Below are 8,499 nucleotides of genomic sequence, written 5' to 3'. Positions count from 1 at the left end.
ACTTCCACTTGCTTTTGGGAAATGTAACATCTCTGCTACTGATAAAAAGTAATCAGTTGATACCAATTCAAGTCATGGAAGCACGCGGTGTGAATGGCCATGCATCCATTTGTGACTGGATCACCAGAGATGTTTGTTAATAACAAGTGTGATCGTGGCCTGGGTGTTAGGAGGCCTCTGCTAGCTCTTTGCCCTCGAGGCCTGCTGGGAGCTTGTCTCAGCTGGGATTGAGATGTCAGAGTAGGGCAGCCACCAGCAGTGTAGATCACCGACATTGGACTCGGGGGAGCTACTGTCTGAGCTGCCCTCCCTTCACTCCCTGCTGAGAGCTTATACACTTCCCTGTTTTCCTCGCGTTCACTCTCGTCCTGGTTGATGTTTTGTCACAAATCTAAACGCCTAAGCCTTGACCTGGCATTGATTCTTTGCTGTGAACAAACACCGATGATGACTCATAAACAACTATGAATACATTATTCTTATTAAAGAAATAACTTGTCCTAAATTAATCCAAATTTACAAATAAGATTGTAGATAGAGTCCTTTCTCTCCTTGTTTTTCTTACCCTTGCATCGGGATCTTGCAGGAACAGGGTGGTAATCATTCCATTTTCCGGTTTGTCTGGTTTGTCCACTATTAAGTGGGATAGTTCACTTTAAATAAATAAACTACAGGTATAGGTGATGCCCTCAGATATGAATATACTGTATTATGCACTAAACAGATACAAATACAATTAACCGCATTGTAATGCACCTCGAATATACAGTGCAGTCTTTGGCCCATGCGAACAAATCTAAAAAACAATACAATTAAATTTTTCTACATTTAAAACCACTTCCCATACAGATCAATTACCAGTAATAAACTAAACCTGAGTCAATATTTGGCATGATAAATCTTCTTTATCAGCAGTCTCAGGTACACTCTGTTCAGTTCTAAAGAGAATTGGCTGGTAAGTGTTACAGAGGATCTCAGAGAACCTGCCACAGCTCTTTTTAGAGACTCCGACTGTCACACTTGCTTGTCTTTGCAGATAAAACCCAGCAGGCTTCATTTTGTTTTTGTCTGAAAAAGACATTTTGTTAATTGCACAAAATAGACAGGATTTGTGTTTGGAAAAAAAGGAGAGAGAGAGAGAATTTACGCTGTGCAATATATACAGCATTATGCAAATGTCTCAGGCAGAAGTGAAGGGTTTCTCTAAAGCAAATACAGTATACATTGCAATGAAAAGTTTATACTTAAAAACAGTAAGTTCAGTAAATCAAACAAAGTCAACATTTGTTAATAAAAAGATGAGATTGGTCAGAGTGATCTGAGTTGACAGAATATCTAGGTTTTCAAGTCAAACACTCCCTTTATTTTTCTATATAATCCCCTTGCTACACTAATGCACTTATCCCAGTGTTTCACTAATGCCTTGATATCATCAAGGTAGAAAGGTTTACACTGCCTACTTCATGTCTAAAACACTGGCCTTCTAGGAACTCCTTTGTTGGCCCAACCATGTGAAAATAGCTTGGAGCGAGGTCAGGACTGTATGGGGGATGTGACGATAAGTGGTGCACTGGACAGTATAAGGTCGTCTATTTCAAACCAGGCTGTTTTTTTCTCATTAAAGAATAATATACTAAAGGACTTCCTGGGAGCCCAGTGATTTAGACATAGCACAGTGATTTAGACATAGAACGTGGCTCCGGCATACTGAGAAAACTTACTACCTTGATGCAATCCAAGCACTAGTGAAACGCTGGGATAAGAGCATTAGTGTAGCAGGGGATTATATCGAGAAATAAAGGGAGCTTTTAGTCTCATAACTATGTTCTGTTATTCTGTATATTCAAAAGTCCCAGTTTGACTTGAACATCCTTCATACTGGCTGGATGTTTTTATTTCCTTTTTTTTTTTTTTATTATTATTGCTTTTTGTACTTTTCTATAAATGTTCTTGAGACTGTTGTATAAAACCATCCGCAGATCATGGTCCCTGCTCATTCTGATGCTTTTTAGGAACAATAGCTGAAACTCCTGACCTGTATCTGCATGATTCTCTACACTGTACTACTAACAAGGTGGCCTAGTGGTTAGCACAATAGACTTGCACTTTCAGAGTCTGGGATAGGTTCCAGGCCCCTGGGGACCCTTTTTATACAGCATTTTATTTAAACTGTATAGATGATGAGTGAGCGCGTGACTTTGTACTACTAACACATTATTGGCTGATTGTCTAATTGCATGATGAGCAGAACAGTAATAAAAATCTTTGCTGAGACTCTTTAAATCTGCAATATATATATATATATATATATTTATCAGAATCAGGGTTTCTTTAAGATTTTTGCCGATTCACTCCAAAAAGGTTGGAACTGGTTTGTAGCCAAAACATATTGTATTTTAGTAATGCTTGAAATGCTAGCCAGGACATATGCTAGTCATTTCCTATTGTTGGGCAAATTTCCCTTGGTGTAATCAGTTCGAAATCCTGTTCAACATTTTTGAAAATACGACCACACAGGAATTCAACTTTGCATCAGATGCTAAGAATCTCCTTGTTATTCTGAGCAAATCATATCTTTTGAGACAATTCCTGGGTTCCGAGGATCTCCCCTGCACCTCTTCACTACCTTGCAATTCGTCTACACAAGGCTGTGGACCAGAAAGTAAAGAATCCCATATGGCGATAAAAGGAGCAACATCTGCAGATGGGAGTGGGGGATCCTTTTTTTTTTTTTTTTTTAAAGCGGGATGAAATCAGAAGGCTTGCTGGTTTAAGAAGATCAACCATAGTGTTATAAAGATATGGCTTTGCCTGTTGTTTGGTGAACAGAAGCAGCAGGAGCTGCCAGGTTCCTCAGCCTTGCATGTGCCTTGATAACAGCATCCTGTATTAACAAAGCCTCGAACTTTAGTTGAATCCTATAGGGATATTCCATCATTCAGCAATTGAAGCTCCAATCTCATGAGCTTCAAAGCAATAAAACATTTTTAGAATCCAGCTTTCCCATATATTGTCAAGTTGCCAGCAAGTTCTATGATATGGCAGGCAAGTAGGAAAGTAATAAAGACTTTAGAGCAATAAAACTGCTGTGTAACTTCCCTGTGAAATTATGAAGCTGTACTGTGGGCAACCTGAACAGTGAGAAGGATAAGAAAATGTCATAAGCGGGAATTAAACTGCTTAAATGAAAAGACACGATTCATGGTGTGATGACTGAATAACTAGATTTATATATTTTTTTTATTTACAAACGCACAATTTAAAAGCACAAAGGCACAAAATACTACAGCTGCAGTGTATCACATTTAGAGTGTACCTAATAAACCGGCCAATGAGTTGCCGGTTTATGGGGTGTAAATTGTACATTCCAACGAGTAACACGTCAGTTCAGTGAAGTTTGTGGTATACGTGATACCAGTTTAACCAGCCAGGCTTCAGGCATTCCTGAATCGTGTGAATAAACAGGGCCAAGAAATGCAAATTTTTGCAGGAAGTGACAGTTTGACTGACACTGCAGATGACAAACTGCAGACCTTTTCCATGTAACCTGTTGACAAATGCAAAGTGCTTCATATAAAAGAAAAAAAACAAAAATGTAACTTAAATTCCCTGAAAAACTCTTTGTGTTCATTCATCTTCCATAATTGATTTATTTTAATCAGGGGTCAATGTAGGTTTCTTACCCCAGGACTACTCAGTGTGAGGCTGGAAAACAACCTCGGACATGATCCCTGCCCATCCTGGTGCAACATACACAAACACATTCCCAGGCCTAGGGGCAGTTTAATCTAGCCAAGCCCCATACTGGAATGTTTTCTGCGAGTGTGGAGAAGAACACAGAGGAAACCCACAGCGAGAAAACGACAAATAGAGTAACCTGAGCTCAGGATCAAACAGGAACCCTGGAGCTGTGAGGTGACAACACTACCCACTGTGCAACCGTGCTGCCTATGCAGTGTGCTAACGGGTCGTTTCGTCTGGAAATCAGTGCATGGAAATGTCCGACTGAACGCTTGTGGACAGTATTATGTCAGGCACTTTGAATGTCTGAGATTTAAATTATGCAAAGAAGTGTTTCTAGCTTTAGTTTGTGTCCAAATCAGTGTGGGAAGACACTATATCGCCGAAGGTTTGTGGACATCTCACAATCATCATGTGTGTTTTTTTCCTCCTATATGAGATTTAGGGGTGGATCACAGTGGTGTCTCACTTTCAGGGTCAAGGGTTCGATTTCAGCCTCGTGTCCGTGTGTGTGGACATTTACATGTTCTCCCCGTGCTTGGTGGGTTTCCTTTAGGTTTCCTCCAACAGTCCAAAGCAATGCAGATTATAGGCTAACTGGCATTCCCAAATTGCCCACAGTGTATGAGTGTGTGTGCCCTGTGATGGACCGAGTGCCTGAAGTCTCCTGGTATTGGCTCCAGGCTTCCCCTGACCCTGTACAGAAGAAGTGGTATAAAAAATGAATGAATACCAGATTTAGTCTTTTTATACTATTATAAAAAATCTTTATTTGAAAAAAAAAAAATTTCCTTTAGATTTTGAAGCGTGACTGTGGGGATCCATGCACATTCAGCTTCAGTGACTTTGGAAACTGTTGTCGACTGACGAGGCCTGAGGTTTAGTTTATACCAAAGCTTTTCAGTAGGGTTGAAGACAGGGCAATGTCATGGACACTTGAGTTCTTCCAAGCATGTCTTTATGAAGTATGTTTTGTGCACAGGGTTATCATTATGCTGGAACATGTTTGGGCTACTTAATATCAGTGAAGGAAAATCTTAAAAGGGGGGATTGGATTTTGTCAAGTCTGTCTTAAATTTTAAAATAAGGAAGCAAATAAAGACATTACCATACAGTATGTTTTCAAGCTTGTAACAAAAATGCATTCCAAAGTCCAGCTAATATTTATACTGTATAAAGCTTCTACAGTTTTACTGAGCTAAATCGACTTGGTAACAAGTTATAGTGTATTTAGCACAAATTACATTCTTTTTGCGTTGCATTCCAGGTGACAAACTTGACAGACAGGTCCAGAATTATGTGCACATCAAATTTGATTTAAGACAGATTTGAAAAAAAAAAAATCTCTATAATGCAACTGCATACAAATAAATTCTAGACAACCATGCACTTTTTAACATACAGTATAAATATGATGGTCGGGTGTCCACATTTTTTTTTTTTTTGTTGCAGTGTGCAGTGTGGATTGGGATAATGACTGGCACTAGTTTATTTATTTTATTTTATTTTTAACAACCCTCGCATTGGGTTTTGCAAATACAAATGTTTCATTGTTTTATAGAGAATTTGACTAAATGCAATAATCTCCCAGTGTTTGGCAATCACGTGGATGGGAGGTTTTAGGGAGAATTGTGGTAATATTTCAACACAGATTTTTAGAGCATGGCATTTATCTTGAAATACATGCTGTTTTTCTTTTAGCACAGGTTGTACACAGGATGACACAACCCCTTCCATTTTATCCAGGCTGACCTGCATCCAGTGGCTGGGTTTTGTGACACTGGCTGGGAATCGAACCTACAGTAGGCTTTCCGCATGGCAGATGAGAGGCCTACCACTGAGCCCGCAATGCCGCTGTCTGGAACTTCATACACAAAAACGTTTTGGGTGCTTCTGCTGTTAGTCAAGAGCAGTCTCTATATCTCAGAAGAGTGACTGAGTCTCTCTTGTGCTTTGTGCTGAATTTACTGAAGCAGCACGAGTTCACGGAGACACGCTGTTGGGCATGATGTTTCCTGGCACACACTAGATCACTCCAGTATACCCTTTGAAGTAATACAAGCACAGGCTTGTCGATGTGTGAAAACGTTTAGCTTGGTTTGTAAAAGCCAATTAAAAATTGATTGCAAGCTGGAACAAAAGAGCTCCTTCCTGCTTGGGATGCTAGGCCTGTTCGTGTTCCTATTAAAGGCTAAACAGTGGATAAAGAGAAGCCGGAAAGTGACAGTTATATGTTTGGAAAGGTTTGTTTCGCTCCCTATTTTTTCCCTATCGCTTTATCTTTAGAAGATCGTTTTTCCACTGTTGAACACTGAGTTTGTGGTTTTATCATATCGCTTGTGGTTCCGGCCTGGTTTTCAGCCTGTTGCTATAAGAAAGCCATATTTACTTTGAACAGCTGTGTTTTTTTTTTCCTTTTTCTTTGACGTGCCAGGAAAATTGGAGTGATTTGAAATTGGACACTTATCTGAGCCATCTTTGTCATGCTGAGCACTCCAGCCTGCTCTGTCAAGAGACCTCACTGCAACCCAGTTCATCTGTCTCTGGCTCTGTAAGTGGGTGTTTCACTTCATCATCATTTAAGTGCGTTTGTGTTTGTGTGTGTGTGTTTATGTTCATTTCGACGAGGGAACCACGGTTTATAATTAATGTGATGACAGGAACTTGTCATGTTGTCATGGAACTTGAACATTTCACAACATTAAATGTAACTCCAAATATATAATATATTGTAGTGTTGATCTCACTCCAAGACATCTCCACATGGTTGGGGCAACAAAGGAATTCCTTGGTGCAGGCTGTCCGATCATGGCTCCGGCGTGCTGGGAAAACGTTCTACCTTAATGGATTAGACAGAAAAATGAAGGTAGTTTTTATTTTCATAACTGTGCCATATTAACTTGAACAACCCTTATATTACCTGCTGACTACTTTTACATATGTTTAAGTGTACTTAACAAACATTATGATGGCAGATCAGTCCCTGCTATCCATTCTCTCCCAAATGAGGATGGGTTCTGTGTTGAGTCTGGTTCCTCTAGGTTTTTTCTAATTGCCATGTAAGGAAGTTCTTTCTCGCCACAGTCGCTAGCTTATCAAGGACAATCTGATCATTTGGATTCATGCATATTTTCTCACATTTCATACTCATTTCAATCGTTTTGATTTTGTGAGCAGCTTTGCAACACTGAACCTTGTTGAAAGCGCTATACTGTATAAATAAAATTGAAATGAATTAGAAAAGATTACTGAAGGAGCTGGAACCATAACTTGCTACCTCTCTGTCTATCTGTTTTGTGGCGTGAATATGAATAACCAGTGTGTGATGGGATACCTTTGAGATTAAGTGTTTATCCCTGTGGCTAATAAGTTGTAACTGAACACATAATGCTTTTTGAAAATACTTTATTTAAATAAAAAAATATATTTAACAAAACATTCCTTTCTTAAATGTGTTAATAATTTTCTCTGCAAATAAATAAATAAAATAAATAAATGTAAGCGTTCAAATAGAGATGAACAGAGAAATGTCAGCCGAAACCCCCAGACACGTCAAGTCTAAGGAATGGATGTGATTACAGCGTATCTTCATCTTACTAATGGGGATACATAGCATGAATGGCAGGTTAAATTGTTTCTCATTTTCTTAATTTTAACAAGAGCCCGTGTCTCAGGAAGCCTCCTTCTGCCGAGTGCCTAATGCGTGCGCTCAATCATCTTAAGTAATTACAGAGGAATAAATGTTCTCCCATAGCCTCGCTGCACAACGGCACTAATCACTCTCTGACCCGCTCACGATCCACACTTATTAAGTGTGTGAACTGCATAATGTCCGGCTGTGGCAGCTAAATAATTAATGCCAATAAATTGTGCTGAACGCAGGAGCTATTTATCTGTGCTCTAATCGCTGGCATATTTAGCTTTAGCTTTCTAGGCTCAGAGGAACAAAGCGCATACATGCGCAGGTGTGTGAGCATGTGTGTGTCCTTCTGCACACAGTCATTTTGGTTGCACTTTTTTCCACTGTTTTCTTGAAATTCAAATAATAAAAAAAAAAAACTTCCCTTATTCGTGATACATTTTATACACCACCGGAATTTATATCATGCTCTAAATAAACATGACTTACTTATTTATGTGTTAAAACTGACTAAAAACCTGTTACGTTTGGTAAACTGTGGTATGATGGAATTTTTTTTTTTTAATCTATTTTTCTCATCATTCTACACATTATGCTCTACAATGACAAAATAAAACCAGGTGTTTGGAGTGTTTTATCTGCGTAAATCAGACACATCACTTAATACTCGGTTAAAGCACTTTTGGCAGCAATGACAGACTCAATTTTTATTCAGCTTGTGACTGATGCTACATGCTTAACGCACCTTTCTTTTGGAAGTTTTGTCCATTTTTCTTGGCACAATCATTCTTGGCCCCTTGTCCCCAATAACTCAGTTTGGCTGGGCGGCCAGATCTAGGAAGACTGTTGATTATTCCAAATCTCTTCCATTCGAAAAGGATGGAGGCTCATGTGCTCTGAGGCCCTATCAATGCTGCAGACTTTTTTGTGTATCGTTCCCCAGATCTGTGTCTCGATACAATCCTGTCTCTCAGGTCAGATAAGCCTCTTGACTTCATGGCTTTGTTTGACTATATAAATAAACCTGGATTGAGTTTCAGTCTAACGGGCACCATTTACTGTGAGACCTCTTATAGACAGTATGTGTCTTTTCATCTACAAGACCATTAATAGGAGCA

The sequence above is a fragment of the Clarias gariepinus genome, chromosome 6 (genome assembly GCF_024256425.1).
Source record: "Clarias gariepinus isolate MV-2021 ecotype Netherlands chromosome 6, CGAR_prim_01v2, whole genome shotgun sequence".
Lineage (NCBI taxonomy): Eukaryota > Metazoa > Chordata > Actinopteri > Siluriformes > Clariidae > Clarias > Clarias gariepinus.
Note: the sequence above shows the minus strand (reverse complement) of the source record.